This window comes from Tubulanus polymorphus, chromosome 1, assembly GCF_964204645.1.
Source record: "Tubulanus polymorphus chromosome 1, tnTubPoly1.2, whole genome shotgun sequence".
Taxonomy (NCBI): domain Eukaryota; kingdom Metazoa; phylum Nemertea; class Palaeonemertea; order Tubulaniformes; family Tubulanidae; genus Tubulanus; species Tubulanus polymorphus.
Window position 1 is genome coordinate 12,561,218 of NC_134025.1, and position 17,268 is coordinate 12,578,485.

Consider the following 17,268-nt stretch of genomic DNA (forward strand, 5'->3'; position numbering starts at 1 on the left):
CTGGGAATTTGTTTCTTGGGTCATCCAGACTATTTATGTCCATATCAAACGCTACCTACAATAAAGAACATAATCGGAATACTATTCACACTGGTCACGTGCGATCAGCGAAGCGATCAGTCGTCGTTTGGATCTCGTCGCGTTCAGACGTGCGTGGTCGTATGGGATTTTTCGATCTCAACTCTGGTTGAGACACGTTAGTTTAGGCTAGTCGGTTATTTGAAGAAGGACTGTGAAGATGATTAGACTCCGGTATTGTAGAAGAACTATAAAGATAATCAGAGTCCAGTATTGTAGAAGGACTATAAAGATGACAAAGAGTCCGGTATTGTAGAAGAAGGACTATACAGATGATAAGAGTCCGGTATTGTAGGAGGACTATAACGATGATAAGAGTCGGATGGACTATAAATATGATATGAGACTGGTACTGTAGATGAAGGACTGTGAATATAATGAGAGTCCGGTTTTGTAGAAGATGGAATTTAAGATAAGAGTTCGGATTTTGTAGAAGAGCAGACTATAAACATGATGAGTCCGATAGAAGGACTTTGAAGATGATGAGATTCCGAGAAGGCTTAAAAGTGGACTTCAGTCTGTTAAATGGGACTTAAAGATATAAGTGCCCGCTAAGATGGTAGACAATTATTGTAGGACAGGAGGAATAAGAATCAGTCCCGTTATAGAAGAATCATTAAGGTGTTTATCGCACGGTTGGAATCTGAGGTCGAGTGTGTTAAAAGTGACGAATTTGGGACCGACTACGGTGTATACATTATGTATACGGTATGTATTTGTCAGTCACGTTAGTAATAGGGGTAATGGGCTTTCAAGCCAAAGGTCGAACGGTCGAGCTCATTAAAAAACAAAACATTAAAAGTAATTTAAAACTATAATATATTTTCATAACCGTGTGTATTTTATATTATAACTAAATATTTATTCTAAGATATCAATAATTTAAATTTAAAAAGCATATTGTATTAAATCAATTGGTCGCTCCACTTCGCTACCGCTCCGCTCCGCGACCAATTGATTTATTTACAATACACACATTCATATAATCAAATATATTTTGATAATAATAATTATTCTATTATTCAACTGAAATACACATGGTTATGAAAATATATTTAATGAACTCGACCATTCAACCTTTAACCTGAAAGCCCATTACCCCTATTACTCTTAAAATATTCATGTAAATGAATAACATTTAAATTGACAGATTATTCAATATAAAAGTATATATTTACAACATTATTTCAATATTTATATTTGTATGAGTTAGATTTTTAAACATTAAAAGTGTTAGTAAAGTGTGATTGAAATAATACATGATATAAATCATTGAACTTCTAAAATCAATTCTAATAAAAAATTTAGTATTAAAATGGAAGCAAATAAGTACTACTGCCCAACATGTAATATCAATATAGATAAATCCCAAAAAGCAAGACACAATAAAACTAAAGCACATTTAGAGAATAAATTGAAACTAGAATATAAAGATGATATATTAGAATCTAAATTAGAATGAAAAAGAAACATACAAATGTGATACATGTAATCAATCATTCAGTGATAAAAGATATTATAATGAACATTTAAAATCTAAAAGTCATATTAGAAATAAGAATAATGATATTTTAGGTGAAGATTATTTTGATAAAGATAATGATAAGAAACAGAAGACAATTAAAAGCATAAAAAATGAATTAAACAATAAAAGACCATACATGGAAGATGTAAGAAATTATATTAATTCATTAGATAATAAAAAAGATATAGAGATAACCGAAGCATTTAAAAGTGATATTGGCCCAGCAGCTATCGAGTTTAAATTTCATAAAGGAAAAACATTATAAGAAAATAAAAAACATTTAGAAAATATGAAAGAAATAATGAAAATAATAACTGATGTTGAATACCCTAAAATAAGTATATCTTCTAAAGTTAAATTCATAAAATCTGAAGATAAACCAATATATAATGTAAATTCTCATTCACAACATATTATTTCAAAACAACATATAGATGATAAATTAGATAAATGTTATAATGAAGTAAAAACTAAAATAGAAGAGAAATATTTTGAAGGATCTGGTTTAATATTTGATGAAATAATATTTATGACTTTACATGTTTATAACACAAAATATAATAAGTTAACTAAATCAAAACCAATTGATGAAAATAATGTATCATATTATAAAGAACCAGATATTGAAGCATCGAGTTATATCAAACTACCATTTAAAACTAATGCTGTAATAAATGTACAAAATGAAGATGATAAATGTTTTCTATGGGCTATAATAAGTTGTTTACACCCAGTTGAAGATTATAAACAACATAGTTTTAGATTAACTCATTATAAACCATTTGAAAATAATTATAAGATAGATAAGTATCCTGTTAGAATTAAAAACGTCCCAAAGATAGAAAGAGATAATAATTTAAGAATAACTGTATTTGATTTAATCAAATTACCAAATACAAAAGGTAACAATATAAAACATTATACATTAGAACCTTTATATCTATCAAAAGATTATGATTCAAATGATGTTATAGATATACTATATTATGAGAATCATTATATGTGGATTAAACAAATAGATTTATTTTTTAAATCAGAAAATGATCACCATAAAATAAATCTTTGTAGAAAATGTTTACATAGATTCAGTAATGAAAGTACATTATTAAATCATAAACAATTATGTGAAAATCATGATTATTGTAAATTAGTTTTACCAAATGAAAAGGATAAAATATTAGAATTAAAAAAATATGATTACAAAAATAAAGTACCATTTGTTATATATGGAGATTTTGAATCATTAAATAAAGAATTAACTGATCAAGATAGAAAAGAAATATATAAAAGAAAGAAATTAAATTCTAATGAAAATGATTTTTCAGATGAACCACCAAAAACAAATACTATTAAAAAGATTCATCAATCAGCTGCAGCTTTCGGGTTATATATTAAATCTGATTATCCAGAACTAATTGAAAGTGAATATTATAATTACAGAAATGAAAATGTTATCAATCATTTTTGTGGCTTATGAATTGAATATGAAATAAGATTTAGTAAATTATTGAATACAAATATAGAAATTATAATGACAGAAGAAGATAAAGAAGAATTTGCGTTTGCAGATAAATGTTATTATTGTGAAAAGATATTTAATTATAAAGATAAAAAAGTAAGAGACCATGATCATTTGAATGGAAAGTTTAGAGGTGCTGCGCATGAGAATTGTAACTTACAAGCTAAGAAAATTAACTTTGTACCAGTTATATTTCATAATCTATCAGGATATGATGCACATTTATTCATCAAGCAGTTATGCCATAAGATAGAAGAAATTAATAACGAAATAGAAAGATTAAATTCAAATAGATCAAAAGATAAAATACCAACTTATAAATTAAAAATGTTAGCTAAAACATCTGAGAATTATATATCATTCCAATTTGGTTGTCTAAGATTTATAGATTCATATAGATTTTTAAATAGTTCATTAGATAACTTATCAAAATCATTAGTTGATGATGAATTAAAAATATTAAAACAACACTATCCAAATAATGATGATTTTCAATTAATGAGATATAAAGGAGCAATTCCATATTCATTTTATAAATCACATAATGATTTCAATATAACTGAATTATTGAAAGAACAATTCTATGATGAATTAAAAAATGAATATGTTAAAGATGAAGTCTATAATAGAACATTGAATATTTGGAATCATTTCAAAATAGAAAATCATGGGCAATTAGTAGATTTATATTTAAAATCAGATGTATTATTATTAACCGATATATTCGAAAGGTTTAGAGATGTTAACCTAAAATATTTCAATATTGATCCTTGTCATTGTTATTCATCACCAGGATTAACATGAGATTGTGGATTAAAATTTACAGATATGAAAATGGATTTGTTAACAAATATAGATCAATTACTATTATTTGAAAAATCTATAAGAGGAGGAGTTTCAGGTGTATTAGGCGATAGATATTTCAATGTAAATGATAACCCCAGATATAAGTTATTATATATAGATGCAAATAATTTATATGGTTGGGCAATGATGGAACCACAACCTTATGGAGTATTTGAAGTAAGTGAAGTTTTACAGAATGAAAAATAATGATAAATTTGATTGGAAGAAAAGAATTCTAGATATTGCAGATGATTCAGATACTGGTTACTTCTTTGTTGTAGACTTGGAATATCCTGAACATATTAAATTTAAATCTAGAAATCTAGCTTACTGTCCCGAACATAAAACTGTAACTCATGAAGAATTATCAAATTACCAAAAAAGAATTAAACCCGAAAATCATATTCATTTCAGAAAAGTTAATGGTAACTCAAGAAGATAAATATAAATATGTAGTACATTATAGAATGTTAAAGTTTTATCTAAAACAAGGAATGATTCTAAAAAAAGTACATAGATATATTTCATTTAGTCAATCTAAATGGTTAGAAAAATATATAGATTTTAACACCAAACAGAGAACTGAAGCTAAAACTGATTTCGAAAAAGATTTCTTCAAACTAATGAATAATGCATTCTATGGTAAGACTTGTGAAAATATTAGAAATAGAAATGATATTGAGTTAGTTAGTAATGGTAAAAGAATTAGACATTTACAAACATATCCTAAGTTCATTGGTAACAGAATATTTGATGAAAATTTAGCCGCAGTTAAGATGAGAAGAACATCAATGAAATTTAATAAACCAATTTATGTTGGAGCATCAGTTTAAGAAATATCAAAATTACTAATGTATGAATTCTATTATAATGTATTACAACCACTTTTTGGAGAAAAAGATATAGAAATATTATATTTTGATACCGACAGTTACATATTAAAGATAAAAACTGATAACATAACAGATGATTTAAAAACATTAAAACATCATTTTGATTTTAGTAACTATCCTAAAGATCATGAATTGTTTAGCAATGATAATAAAAAAGTTCCAGGGAAGTTTAAGGATGAATTAGGTGGTGAAGAAATGATTGAATTCATCGGTATTAGATCTAAAATGTATTCATATAAAACTAAAGAACATGAAGCTAAAAAGTTGAAAGGAATAACCAAAAGTGTAGTAGAAAAGAATATTCATTTCAAAGATTACATCAATTGTATATTCAATGAAGAAGTTAGAAAACATAAGATGAGATGTTTAAGATCTGAAGATCATGAAATGTTTATTGAAGAAATTGAAAAGATAAGTCTAAACCCATTTGATGATAAAAGATATATTTTAGATGATGGAATTCATACAGTTGCTTATGGTTGTAATTTAGATGAATACTTAAAATTTAAAAGAGAAGAAACAAAAGAGAACGAGATTATGAAAAGGATTCTAACGTGTTAATCAAATTTTAATAAAAATATGTATTATAAATGGAGTAAACAAACACACAGTGAGAACAACAAATTATTTCTAGATAGAATTAAAGATATAACAAATGTAAAATCTGTAGATTATAAATTCAAAAAGTTAACAGAATTAACAATTCATAAGAAATATCTAATTACAAATATTGATACAGTTACTAACAAATATGGAGATAAATTAGTTATACACTTAGAATATGAAGGATTAAAAGGAAATACATATAAATTCAGAACATATTTACCAGATAGATTTCATAGATTATCAAGTGAAGATTTAGAAGAATTATGTTCTGGAGATTTCTATTTCGTATACAAAGGTAAGAATGAAAAAGGGCACCATGAAATAGATTTCGAATAAGAAAATATGTAAAATAAATGGTAGAATTAAAAGGATACAGAATATTTGTTGATACTAGAAAACTTAAAAATTATAAATCTCATAATTTACTAGTTCAATTAGATAGAGAATTCAAGAATTGTGTTGATTTAAAATTAGTAAATATAAGTTTATGTAATTCTTTTTATAATATATCGGATAAAACTTTTGAACATAGAGGGTTTATGATTTATATGAGAAATAAAGATAAATGGTTTCATATATTTTTAAAACCAGGATTATATAATTTAGAATCATTAGCGCAGGAAATTAATAGAAGAGCTCGGTTGAAAATCGGGGGCACTTCTGTATTTGAAATTAAATTTAATAAAATTGATAGTACTAATAAAATTAGAATAAAGATATCTAATGAACAACATAAATTTATGGTAAACAAACCACTGGCTAAAATGTTAGGAACTAAACCGCTTACAGTTACTGGAAACGCAGAAGGCAGCTCAAATATAATACCTTTTACACACTTTTATATTTATTGCAATTTAATCGAGCCTACAAAAACTTTCGAAGCAACTAAAGAAACAATTTGTAGTTCTAGTATAATAAATACTTTACCGCTAAAAAATGTTAAACAATTTGGAACTCAAATAAATTATAATTTAACAGAATGTGATTTCAAACCATGCATTCCTAAATTTAATAATTCTAAATTAGAAATAAGAAATCATAATGGATATTTAATTGATTTGAATAACTTTCCTGTGATATATGAATTAGTTATAAGATGTAGAGAGTAATTTTTTCACTATATAAATGAATATAACTGTTAGGCCGAGTATATGTTTTGGGTTTGATTTTAAACATGAGAAAGAAATGAAATTTAACATTAATGATGTAATTACACATATTAAAAATATTGCATTTTCTAATGAAACAACATTTGAGTATGAAACAACAATAGATAAAGAAACTTTAAATGTAGAAAAGATTACTAATTTAATTAGAGAATCTTTAAGATTTTATGAATTAGATGAAGATTTTATCATCGATGATATTAAAAAAATAATAATTGAAATATATACAAATGAAACTAGTAATGAAATAAATGTTAAATTAATCATCACTTAGTTAACTAAATATTTTGATGATAGTAATTTTTTTGATAAATAAATGAGTGATAATAAGTGGATAATAACTGGATTATATAATGGAGCATTACTATCAGTTGGAACTGTTGGTTATTCAATGGTATTAAAAAAAGTATTCAAAATGGGAAGTGTTAATGTTGATAGATTTGATATAAATGATATTTTAAAATTAACATTAGCAGTTACTTTATCTAATTTAACTATCGATTATTTGGAAAAACAAAAATATATTCCTCCCATATAAATGCATAATTGTTTTGCTAAATAAATGGCTTCTGCAATTATAACTATTATAGGATCGGCAATTGTTAACGCTTTAGCATTTACTGGTGGTGGTTATTTATTCAAGCATATTGATAAAAATGGATCATTAACAGAACAAAAAAGACATAACTTAGCATTAGAGAAATACAATAAAGCAGCGAAAGAATATAGAGAAAAGAGGCAAAACTATATGGATTATATTAACAAGGAATTATATGATCAGAAGATTTCACATAGAGATTTTCAATCAGTTGATGATGCAATGAGTTTATATAACGCGGTAACCAATAAAGAAAAATTACATCTATACAAACCTAGATTATCAGATTATTATACCCCAAGTAATGAACAACAGAAATATGAAATAATTTGGATTTTAGGGGGAACAGTTATTGTTATATTTGTTGCTTATAAGTTTACTAATTAGTAATTTTTTTTTGCTAAATAAATGGAAGATAAAGTTGATAATATTGATATTATTCCTCATGATATCAGTAAAACTAAATTAAAAATATATTTAGAAAAACAAATATTAGAATTTGAAAGTGACTTAAAGATAAAAAAGAAAAAATATTTAAAAAGTAAAATTATATATTATTTGATTATAAGTGGTTCGGTTACAATAAGTTCTGTAATAACATTTCTAGAAATATTTAGTCCATTAACACCTTTAGCTATATCAATTGGTGTTTCAAGTGTTTTAACTGGTATAAGTTCAAAATTAAATACAAAAAGTAATAAAGAAAAAATTAAAACTAATATAAAAGAAATTAATAAATTGAAGAATACACTAGATTATATAATAAGTTTAAATGGTCATATAACAGTTGAAGAACAAGATAAATTATTAAAAGAATTAGTTAATTATTAATTTTTTAATTATATAAATGGGGTTTCCAAAAGCTTTCCAATATAATAAATCAATTAAATATAATATTCCTGCAATAGATTTTAAGAAAAATATTACATATAGAAATGTAGTTTTAAATTCATTAACTAATTTAGAAATTTATGTTACTGAATCAAAGTTTTTTATTTCTAAAATGGAAAATATATTTAATACATATGAAGTTACTTTTACTCGAGATGAATATCATATATATAAAGTAAAATCTAATATGAAATATTGGCAGAACCAATTAGATTTTGCTGTTTATTGTGCAACAACAGGATGTGGAATAAGTTGGAATGATTATTTAAATAACTTAGATAAAAATTTGAAGTATTCTGATTTAAAATTAATTCACACAATATTTAGATTTCACACATATTTTCAAATCAGAATAATATTAAATGAATTAGAATGTCCTTTGCCCGGATCTAAATATTTTAAAGAATTGGATAATAATATTAATCTATCTAAGTTTTATAAAATATATAATGAATTTAATATAAATATTAATTCCGATTTTAGAGCGCATGGTAAATTGCAAGGTGTTGGTGAAGAGTATGAAATAAAAAGAATTGATTATATGCATAGAATTGGAGCTTATCATAATTATAAAATTGATAATAATAATGGTTGGGTTAATTTCATTTTAGAAAATGGTGAAGGTTTTACAAAATCAGGTATACAAAGAATAAATCAATCTATTAGAACTTATTTGATATGTATTTCAGGTGCGCAAGTTGAAACAAGATCCCCAATAGTTGGAAATGATAACACTTCATTCGATGCGCAGAAACAATTTAAAGTATTATTTGAAGATTCAATTCATAATGATAAAAATAGATCGATTCCAGAAAACATTGTAAGATATCAAAATTATTTCGATAAATCACATATTAGATTAAATTATTGTATAGGCCCTAATCTATTAATTATTTCTAATGATTTAGTATTAAAGATGGGAAATATAATTGGTTATAATAATCTAATTAAAACTGCAACAATAGATAATTCATTTGGATTGAATGATATAAATAAAAAGATTATTACCGCTCCAAAATTAATGGAAGGTGAAAAAAATAAAAAACATATTCAATCAACAGAAACTAAAACTAAGAATATTAAATTAAATAATGATTCTAAAATAAAAGATTACAATACATCAGAAAATATAAAAACTGATAATATTCAACATGATATAATTAAACTAAATGATGATAGTAAATCCCATGAAAATACTAAATTAGCCTAAACTTGTATAGGAATTGTAATCGGAGGAATATTATATTTTAAATTCTAATTTTTTATTATGTAAATGGCAGAAGGTGGAGAAGATTATGAAATGGGAGAAATGGGAAATAATAATGAAGGATATATTGATGATGATTATAATGATGCAGAAACTAATATTGATGATGGTAATGAATCAGCATATAATTCTAATTTAGCAGATAGTGGTTCTAAAGCCCATTCAACAGATGAATTTGATAGAAGAACTAGATCGAGAATACCTCCTGAAAATTTAAATCAAGGTTTATCAAGACAACATTTAGAATATAATAAAATAATTTATAAATTCAAACCTGTATTTGAAAGATCTGGGTATAATATAAGTGATAGAGATGCTGAACTTTTAGTAGAAAATTTAAAACTTTTTAAAGGTAAATATTATTATCATTTGGATGGTGATTATTATATTGATATCACTAATCAAAAGACAAGACTAAATAAAATATTAGCGGAATCAACTTTGAGAAAATTAGAACCAGATAGAATTAAAATAATAAGTATTAATAATGAAATAACTGATGTTACACAAGAAGAAAGAGATGATAATATAACAGAATTTAGTGAAAGAAGTGATGACTTATTAAAAATAATCAATAAAAATTCAGAAACAGAAATGGAAGAGTATAGAGATCGATTAGATAAATTAAGATCTTCAACGCCCGAAACATCGAGAAGAGATATTCAACAAATTGATAATGATTCAAGTCAATTACAATTAACATTAGAAAAACAAATTGATAGATTAAGAGATTCAGAAGAAGAGATGAATAGTATACCAGATACATCTGGTGCTGAAACTGGAATAAATCAAATACAATCTTTACTAGAAAAAGGATTACTTGATTTAACTGATGAAGAATTAAAACAATTTCCTGAACAAACACGTAGAGAAATTAAAGGTATGCAAGAATCAGCTGATAAAATTGCGCATGAAAAAAGTAAAAGAGATATTAAAATTAGAACTTTAGAAAAAGAATTAACTGATAAAAATAAAGAAATAGAACAATTAAAGTCTGATTTAGATCATCAAGTAATTGATGAAATAGAATATAGGCAAAAAGAATTACGTTCAGAAAAAGAAAAAGATGATTTAGAATATAACATAGAATTACAAAAAGAAGAAATTAAATTATTGTTAAAATCATATGATTATAATATTAATAGATTAAAAGTTATTTTTAAAGATTTGTTGATTAAACCAAATTCTGAAATATCATTGAAAGATAGAATAAAGTTATTATTTAAATTAGAAGGAATAACAATTCTTTCAATTCTAACAGCTGTAACTATGTTATTTACAACAATTGGTTTAGCAATATCAAATGCTTTAAAATCTACTCCTACTCCAAATAAACCAGATAAACCCCCAGATAATAATTCAATACAAGATAAAGTTAAGGATGGTTTAAAGAAATTGGCAAAATATTTATGGGAACTATCAAAGAAATCTGCTGCAGCATTGCCAGGAGTTATTGCATCAATTGTTGGTTTTATATTGAAATCTGCAGGAAACATTATTAACTTTGCTGCTGAACATATTATTTTATTTCTAATTACATTTGAAAGTGCAATTATTTTAATAAACATGATAAAAAATAAATAATTAATTAATCCTGATGAAACTTTATATGTTAGAATTCCTCGATTAACACAAAATACTTTTTATGTTCCAAATAGTATTCATTTATCAGCCGATATAAAAGTAATCGGTAATAATAATAATTATGTTGTTGATAATGTTGGAAGATATTTGATTAAAACATTAACTATAAAGATTGGTCCAGAAACAGTTTTCTCATTAGATGATTATAATTTATTTATGCATTATAAAGATTTATGGTTAACTAAAGAAAATAGAAATAATATGATATTTCAAGGAATCCAATCAGAAAACCAAAATAAATTAAGATCAGAAGCACATAATGCGATATTAACTAATTCTATAGATAATTGATAGAAAGTATATATGGAAGCAAATATAAAATTCCATTAGACTTTGAATTGATAAATAACAATGCGCCTTTATATAAATACGCAATTCAAGAAGATGTTATATTCGAAATAACATTTGCTCCTGTAAATGAAATTGTAATATCTAGCGTTAATAAAGATATGAGTTATAAATTATCGAATATATGTTTAGAATATGATACAGTAACTGATGAAAATATTTCAAGTATAATTCAAACTCAATACAATCAAGGATTTTCATTATTATATGATTATATTGATAAATTTAAAACCGTAACTATTAATGCAAATGATGAAATTATTAATGAGAATATTAACTTCCCAAGAAGATCTATTAAAGGTATATTAATATTTTTTACCATTGCAACATATACTAATGGCGCAATAAATGTTGATAATTATTATAATCCTGAAATAACAAAAGTAGAAATAACTATCGAAGGAATAGCAAATAAAATATTTTGTCAAGGAATGAGAATGATAGATCAATGGCCAGAAATTAGAAAACATTTTATGAATGAAAAAGTAAAATCATCTGAAAATTGTAACATTAATCAAATTGATTATTATACCGGTAATAAATATGCACTATGCTTAGATTTTAGAACAACAGAGGATAATTCATTACATGGTTCTGGAAAAAAATTACAAAACACTAAAGATGGAATACAATTATTCATGACAAAGAATAAAGGAATCAAAAATCTTAAAATGCACATTTATATTATATCTGACGCGCAATTAAATATTGTAAATTCTCAATTGAATAGTGTTATGTATTAAAATTTTAACTTTAATAAAAATTTATATAATAAATGGAAGGAGGTAAAGTATATAAACATATTCCATACATCGATACACATGAAAATAATGATGGTTTATATTATGTAATACCTTGTAATATAGCTTTGATATTTGATCCTATTTTCAAAATTTATAAAACTAAACTAATAGAAATCGATAATAATAAAAGTGGTGTTGTTGATAATTTAAGTAATGTAATTGATAACAATGTAATACCTTCTACATCTAATAATGTAATACCTTCTACATCTAATAATGTAATACCTTCTACATCTAATAATGCAATACCTTCTACATCTAATAATGTAATACCTTTTACATCTAATAATGAAAAAATATTACATTTTAGTGAAAATAGAAATTATTGTGGATATTGTAAAAGTGAATTTTCAAACGCTACATCAAATTGGAATAAACATATGAATACAAGGGTACATATAAATAATGTTATCGAACGTGTTGGTTTAAAAGAATTTATAGAACACCCATTTAGATATGTTACAAAGTTTGTTTCAAATCAAAAAGTAAATGGTGAAAAAATATATGAAGATTTATTATTAGCAACACCAAATAAAGATGAATTAGATCTAACCGATGCTAATGAAATATTAAAACCAAACACTGTAAATGAAATATTAGGAGCAAACACTAATAAAGATAATAATAAAAATTGTGCCATACGGCACCCACATGGTGATATAGTTACAGATAAGCATATTGATAATAAAGATTCTATAAAAAATAAAGAAGAAACTATTGACGATGCGGTAAAAAGGATGAAAAAGTATAAAAATAAAAAAACTATTGATGATGATACGGTAGAGAGTTTGAATAGATTGTTAGGGTCTGATAGTGAAAGTGATTAAGATATTAATTATATTTAACACAAATAATAATATTGGTTGGAAATTGTATAAAATAATAGTAAATAAAAAAGGGGGTTTTAAGTATTTAAGGTATTTAAGGTATCTAATACATATCTAATACAATCTAATACAATCTAATACATAAAATATCTTATTTTATAAACTGATATTCATATGGAAATTGAAACCTCAGTAATGATAAATAACCTTTATTATTTTCAAACTTATTCATATATTAGTTGAAAAAATAAAAATAAATTGGTTAAAAATTGTATAAATAATATTTATTTTTAAAAAGGGGGTTTTAAGTATTTAAGGTATCTAATAGGGTATCAGGTATTAGGGTATCTAATAGGGTATCTAATAGGGTATCTAATACATAGGTATATTTTAAACATATTTCAATATTTATATTTGTATGAGTTAGATTTTTAAACATTAAAAGTGTTAGTAAAGTTTTATTGAAATAATTCATATATATTCATGAATAACATATAAATGAATTACTTCTAAAATCAATTTAGTTAAAAAATATGTATAATAAATGGAACCAGAACAACCACAAATTATCAATATTACAAGTTACACTGGTGTTATAAATATATATTACAAGAAGTGTTCTAAATGTGAATTAGATAAATTAGCTATAACAGAATTTAATAAGCGTAAGATTAGCAAAGATGGTTTTCAATATTGTTGTAAAACTTGTACTAAACTATATACCAAACAATACAGAGAAGATAATAGAGAAGCTTATAATGATTATATGACAGAATATATGAGAGAAAGATATCAAACAGATCTTAATTTTAGATTGAAACAATGCTTAAGATCTAGATTAACACAATTATTCAACAAAGAAACACATTCAGAAACACTATCTAATTTATTGGGTTGTTCAGATGAATTTTTCAATTCATGGATAATATATCAATTCGATGATAAAATGAATAGAGATAATTATGGTGAACATTTCATATTGATCATGTGTTGCCGATTTCTAAATTTAACATGAATGATGAATACAATAAAAAACTTATTTGGAGTTGGAAAAATTTAAGGCCTTTAGAAAAGAAGGAAAACATAATTAAATCTAATAAACTAGATTTACAGTTATATTTAGATCAACTGGATAAAGCAAAGACATTTGTTGAATTATGGAATTCAACACATAATGAAAAATACGTTGAATGTTAAACGCTTAGAAAACCGGTTACTCTCGATCTATGTCAAATCGCCTATATGTAATTGTATTAGGTTGTTTACAAAAGCATCTGTCGCACGTTATATTCAGTTGAATAGGGTGTACCTCATTTGAATATTGATCGAATGTTCTATTTCAGTTGAAAAGGATTAATCAATAACATTACAAAGGAACATCTGTTGCACAGACAGTGTTTAGCTAGTGAATAACTGGCAGTTATAAACGCGCAGCACATAAGCATAGGAACGTATAGGATATTCTCTCTATGAACACAATTTTAGGAGTTTACAGTTATAAATGTAAGTACTGTTTTTGTTGTTATTAAGGCGTTGGGAAACGTTAAACATGTAAAACTTATCCTGGTAAGATGCGCCACGAATGGCTATGTTTAAGTGTTGTAATTAATATTTTACAACTACAACTTCAAGTTAGTTTTATTCTACGTTAGATATTGATCTTTTAGATAACAAAATGAAGGCCATTGAATCAAGAAAGTGAAGATAGATGGATGTGGAATCAGAAATTATGGATATTTCAACTCATGAGACTGTAGCAGTTTAGCCATACTGTATAGGCTTTCAATGCATTACGTTTGTCGGGAATTTCAATTGCGTCATTCAGCTGTTGTTAATGTCACACAGTGACAGATGTTGTATTGTATTTTATTGATTCCTGCTTTCCACGCATACCTTACCGCTCGGCTGCCGAGCGGCTTGGAATGTGGAAATCGATAATGATTGTAGAATAAAATATACGTGTGTTTATGAAATAGTATTTCCACCAGTCGTTTCTTTGAATTTATTTTCAGTTTTAGGATTTATTATCAAGAATCCGAAATGACTTATCTGGACAGTTATAATTACTGCTCCTATAGATAAACAATAGTAGTGAGGTAATCTAAATCCTAATTCAAATAAAAAGTATTTAAAAAACAATAACTTCAACTAGCTAGTGAATTCTATTATATTTTTAATACTTTCTTTTCAAAAGAGAATACTTTATATTTTGAATAGATTCAAATAGAAATTCTTTAAATTCAAATAGTTAGTATCAGTAGTCAATACTAGAATTCTTTACCTTTAACTATCTAGTATCAGAATACTTATAATATTTTTCTTATTAAATTTCTCTAATATAAATGTCAAAGAAATCGAGTAAGAATAGTATTGATATTGAAAAAACATTAGATGATTTGGGTATTAGTGATAATAAAGATACAGTTGTTTCTAATTCTATTCAAGTTAATAACAATATAGATTATGAATACTACTTATATTGTAAACACCATCTAGAATTATTAATTGCTAGTGGTAAATGTAATCAGTTTATCGGGAAAATAATAACTTTTCAAGAATTAGATGCTATGAAACCAGATAAAGTAATAAAATATTTTAAGATTTATGAAGAGGCAAGATTGGCCCGAATAAATGATTCTATTTCAGATGGTATTGTCAAATGTTATTCTAAGTTATGTAACCAGTTAATACCAATTGATGATGAAAATAAATTATATAGTGATTTGAAAAATGACTACTTAGTTATGACTGAATTACAAAAATGGGTTGGATATGCTTCATTTCAATTAGGATCGGTTATGACAATCATTTCTACTGGCGTCATTACATTTTCGAATATCAAACCTATGGAATATAAATCAGGTAAGAACGAAACAGATGTACTACAACCAAACAGTGAAACAGAAAATGAATCAGAACAAAAATTAACTAAAATAAATGAGTGATGGAGTTAAGAAAAAGGCTAGATCCGAGAAACAAATTAAATGGGCAAGAGAATTAGGTAAAAGATCTTCAGAATTAAAAAAAGCTAAGAAAAAGAAATTAACTGATATAAATGAATCACAGAAATTATCTGATATCGATTCAAATAATAATCCACTGATTCTTCTAATGCTGGAAGTAATTATAAATTATATATTACAATTGGATTAGTAACAGTTATTATATTATCTGGTTTAATATATAAATCAAAATTCAAATCTGATGATAAAGATTATTCCAATGAAAATAAACCTATCATACCAGAAAATAAGTCAAATGATAAAGTCATTGAAAATAAACCAAGATTATTATTAATGGATTAAAATAAGATGAAAAAAGAACAATATCTAAGAGATTTATATTATAGCCCAGAGAGTGAAGTATCATATTCTAACGTTTCAGAATTATGGAATAAAATTAAATCTGATAATGAAAATGGTGATATAAAATATAGTGAATTAAAATCATGGTTACAAAATCAACCAACATATCAAATTCACAAGAAAATGGATAAAACTTATCTAACAAGAAAAGTTATGGTTTCATATATCGATCAACAATGGCAAGCAGATTTAATTGACATGAAGAACTTAGAGGAATACAACAAAGAATATTTCTGGATATTAAATGTTATAGATATATTCAGTAGATACGCATGGTCAATTCCAATCAAAAATAAAACTGGAATAGAAGTAACAAAAGCTTTTAAATCTATATTTAAAGAAGATATTCCAGATAAGATACAATTTGATGAAGGTAAGGAATTTTATAACAAACATTTCAAAAAACTATTATCTGATAACGATGTAGATTATTTTTCAACACATTCAGATAAAAAAGCATCTATTATAGAAAGATTTAATAAAACATTGAAAACTAGAACGTGGAAATATTTTACTGCTAATGAAACATATAAATATATCGATGTGTTAGATGATTTGGTGAAAGGTTATAATAATTCTAAACATAGTTTTATAAATATGAAACCTATACAAGCTAGAAAAGAAGATAATTCAGAAATAGTTTGGAATAATTTATATGGTGCATTTGTAACACATGATTTCGGTGAACCTAGATTTAAAATTGGACAACACGTTAGAATATCTAAATATAGAAAAACATTTTATAAAGGTTATACCCCTAATTTTACAGAAGAAATATTCAAGATTAAAAGGATAATATTAACTAAACCATTTGTTTATAAATTAGAAGATCTAAAAGATGAAGAAATATTAGGTTATTTCTATGAACAAGAATTATCACTTGTACCAAACC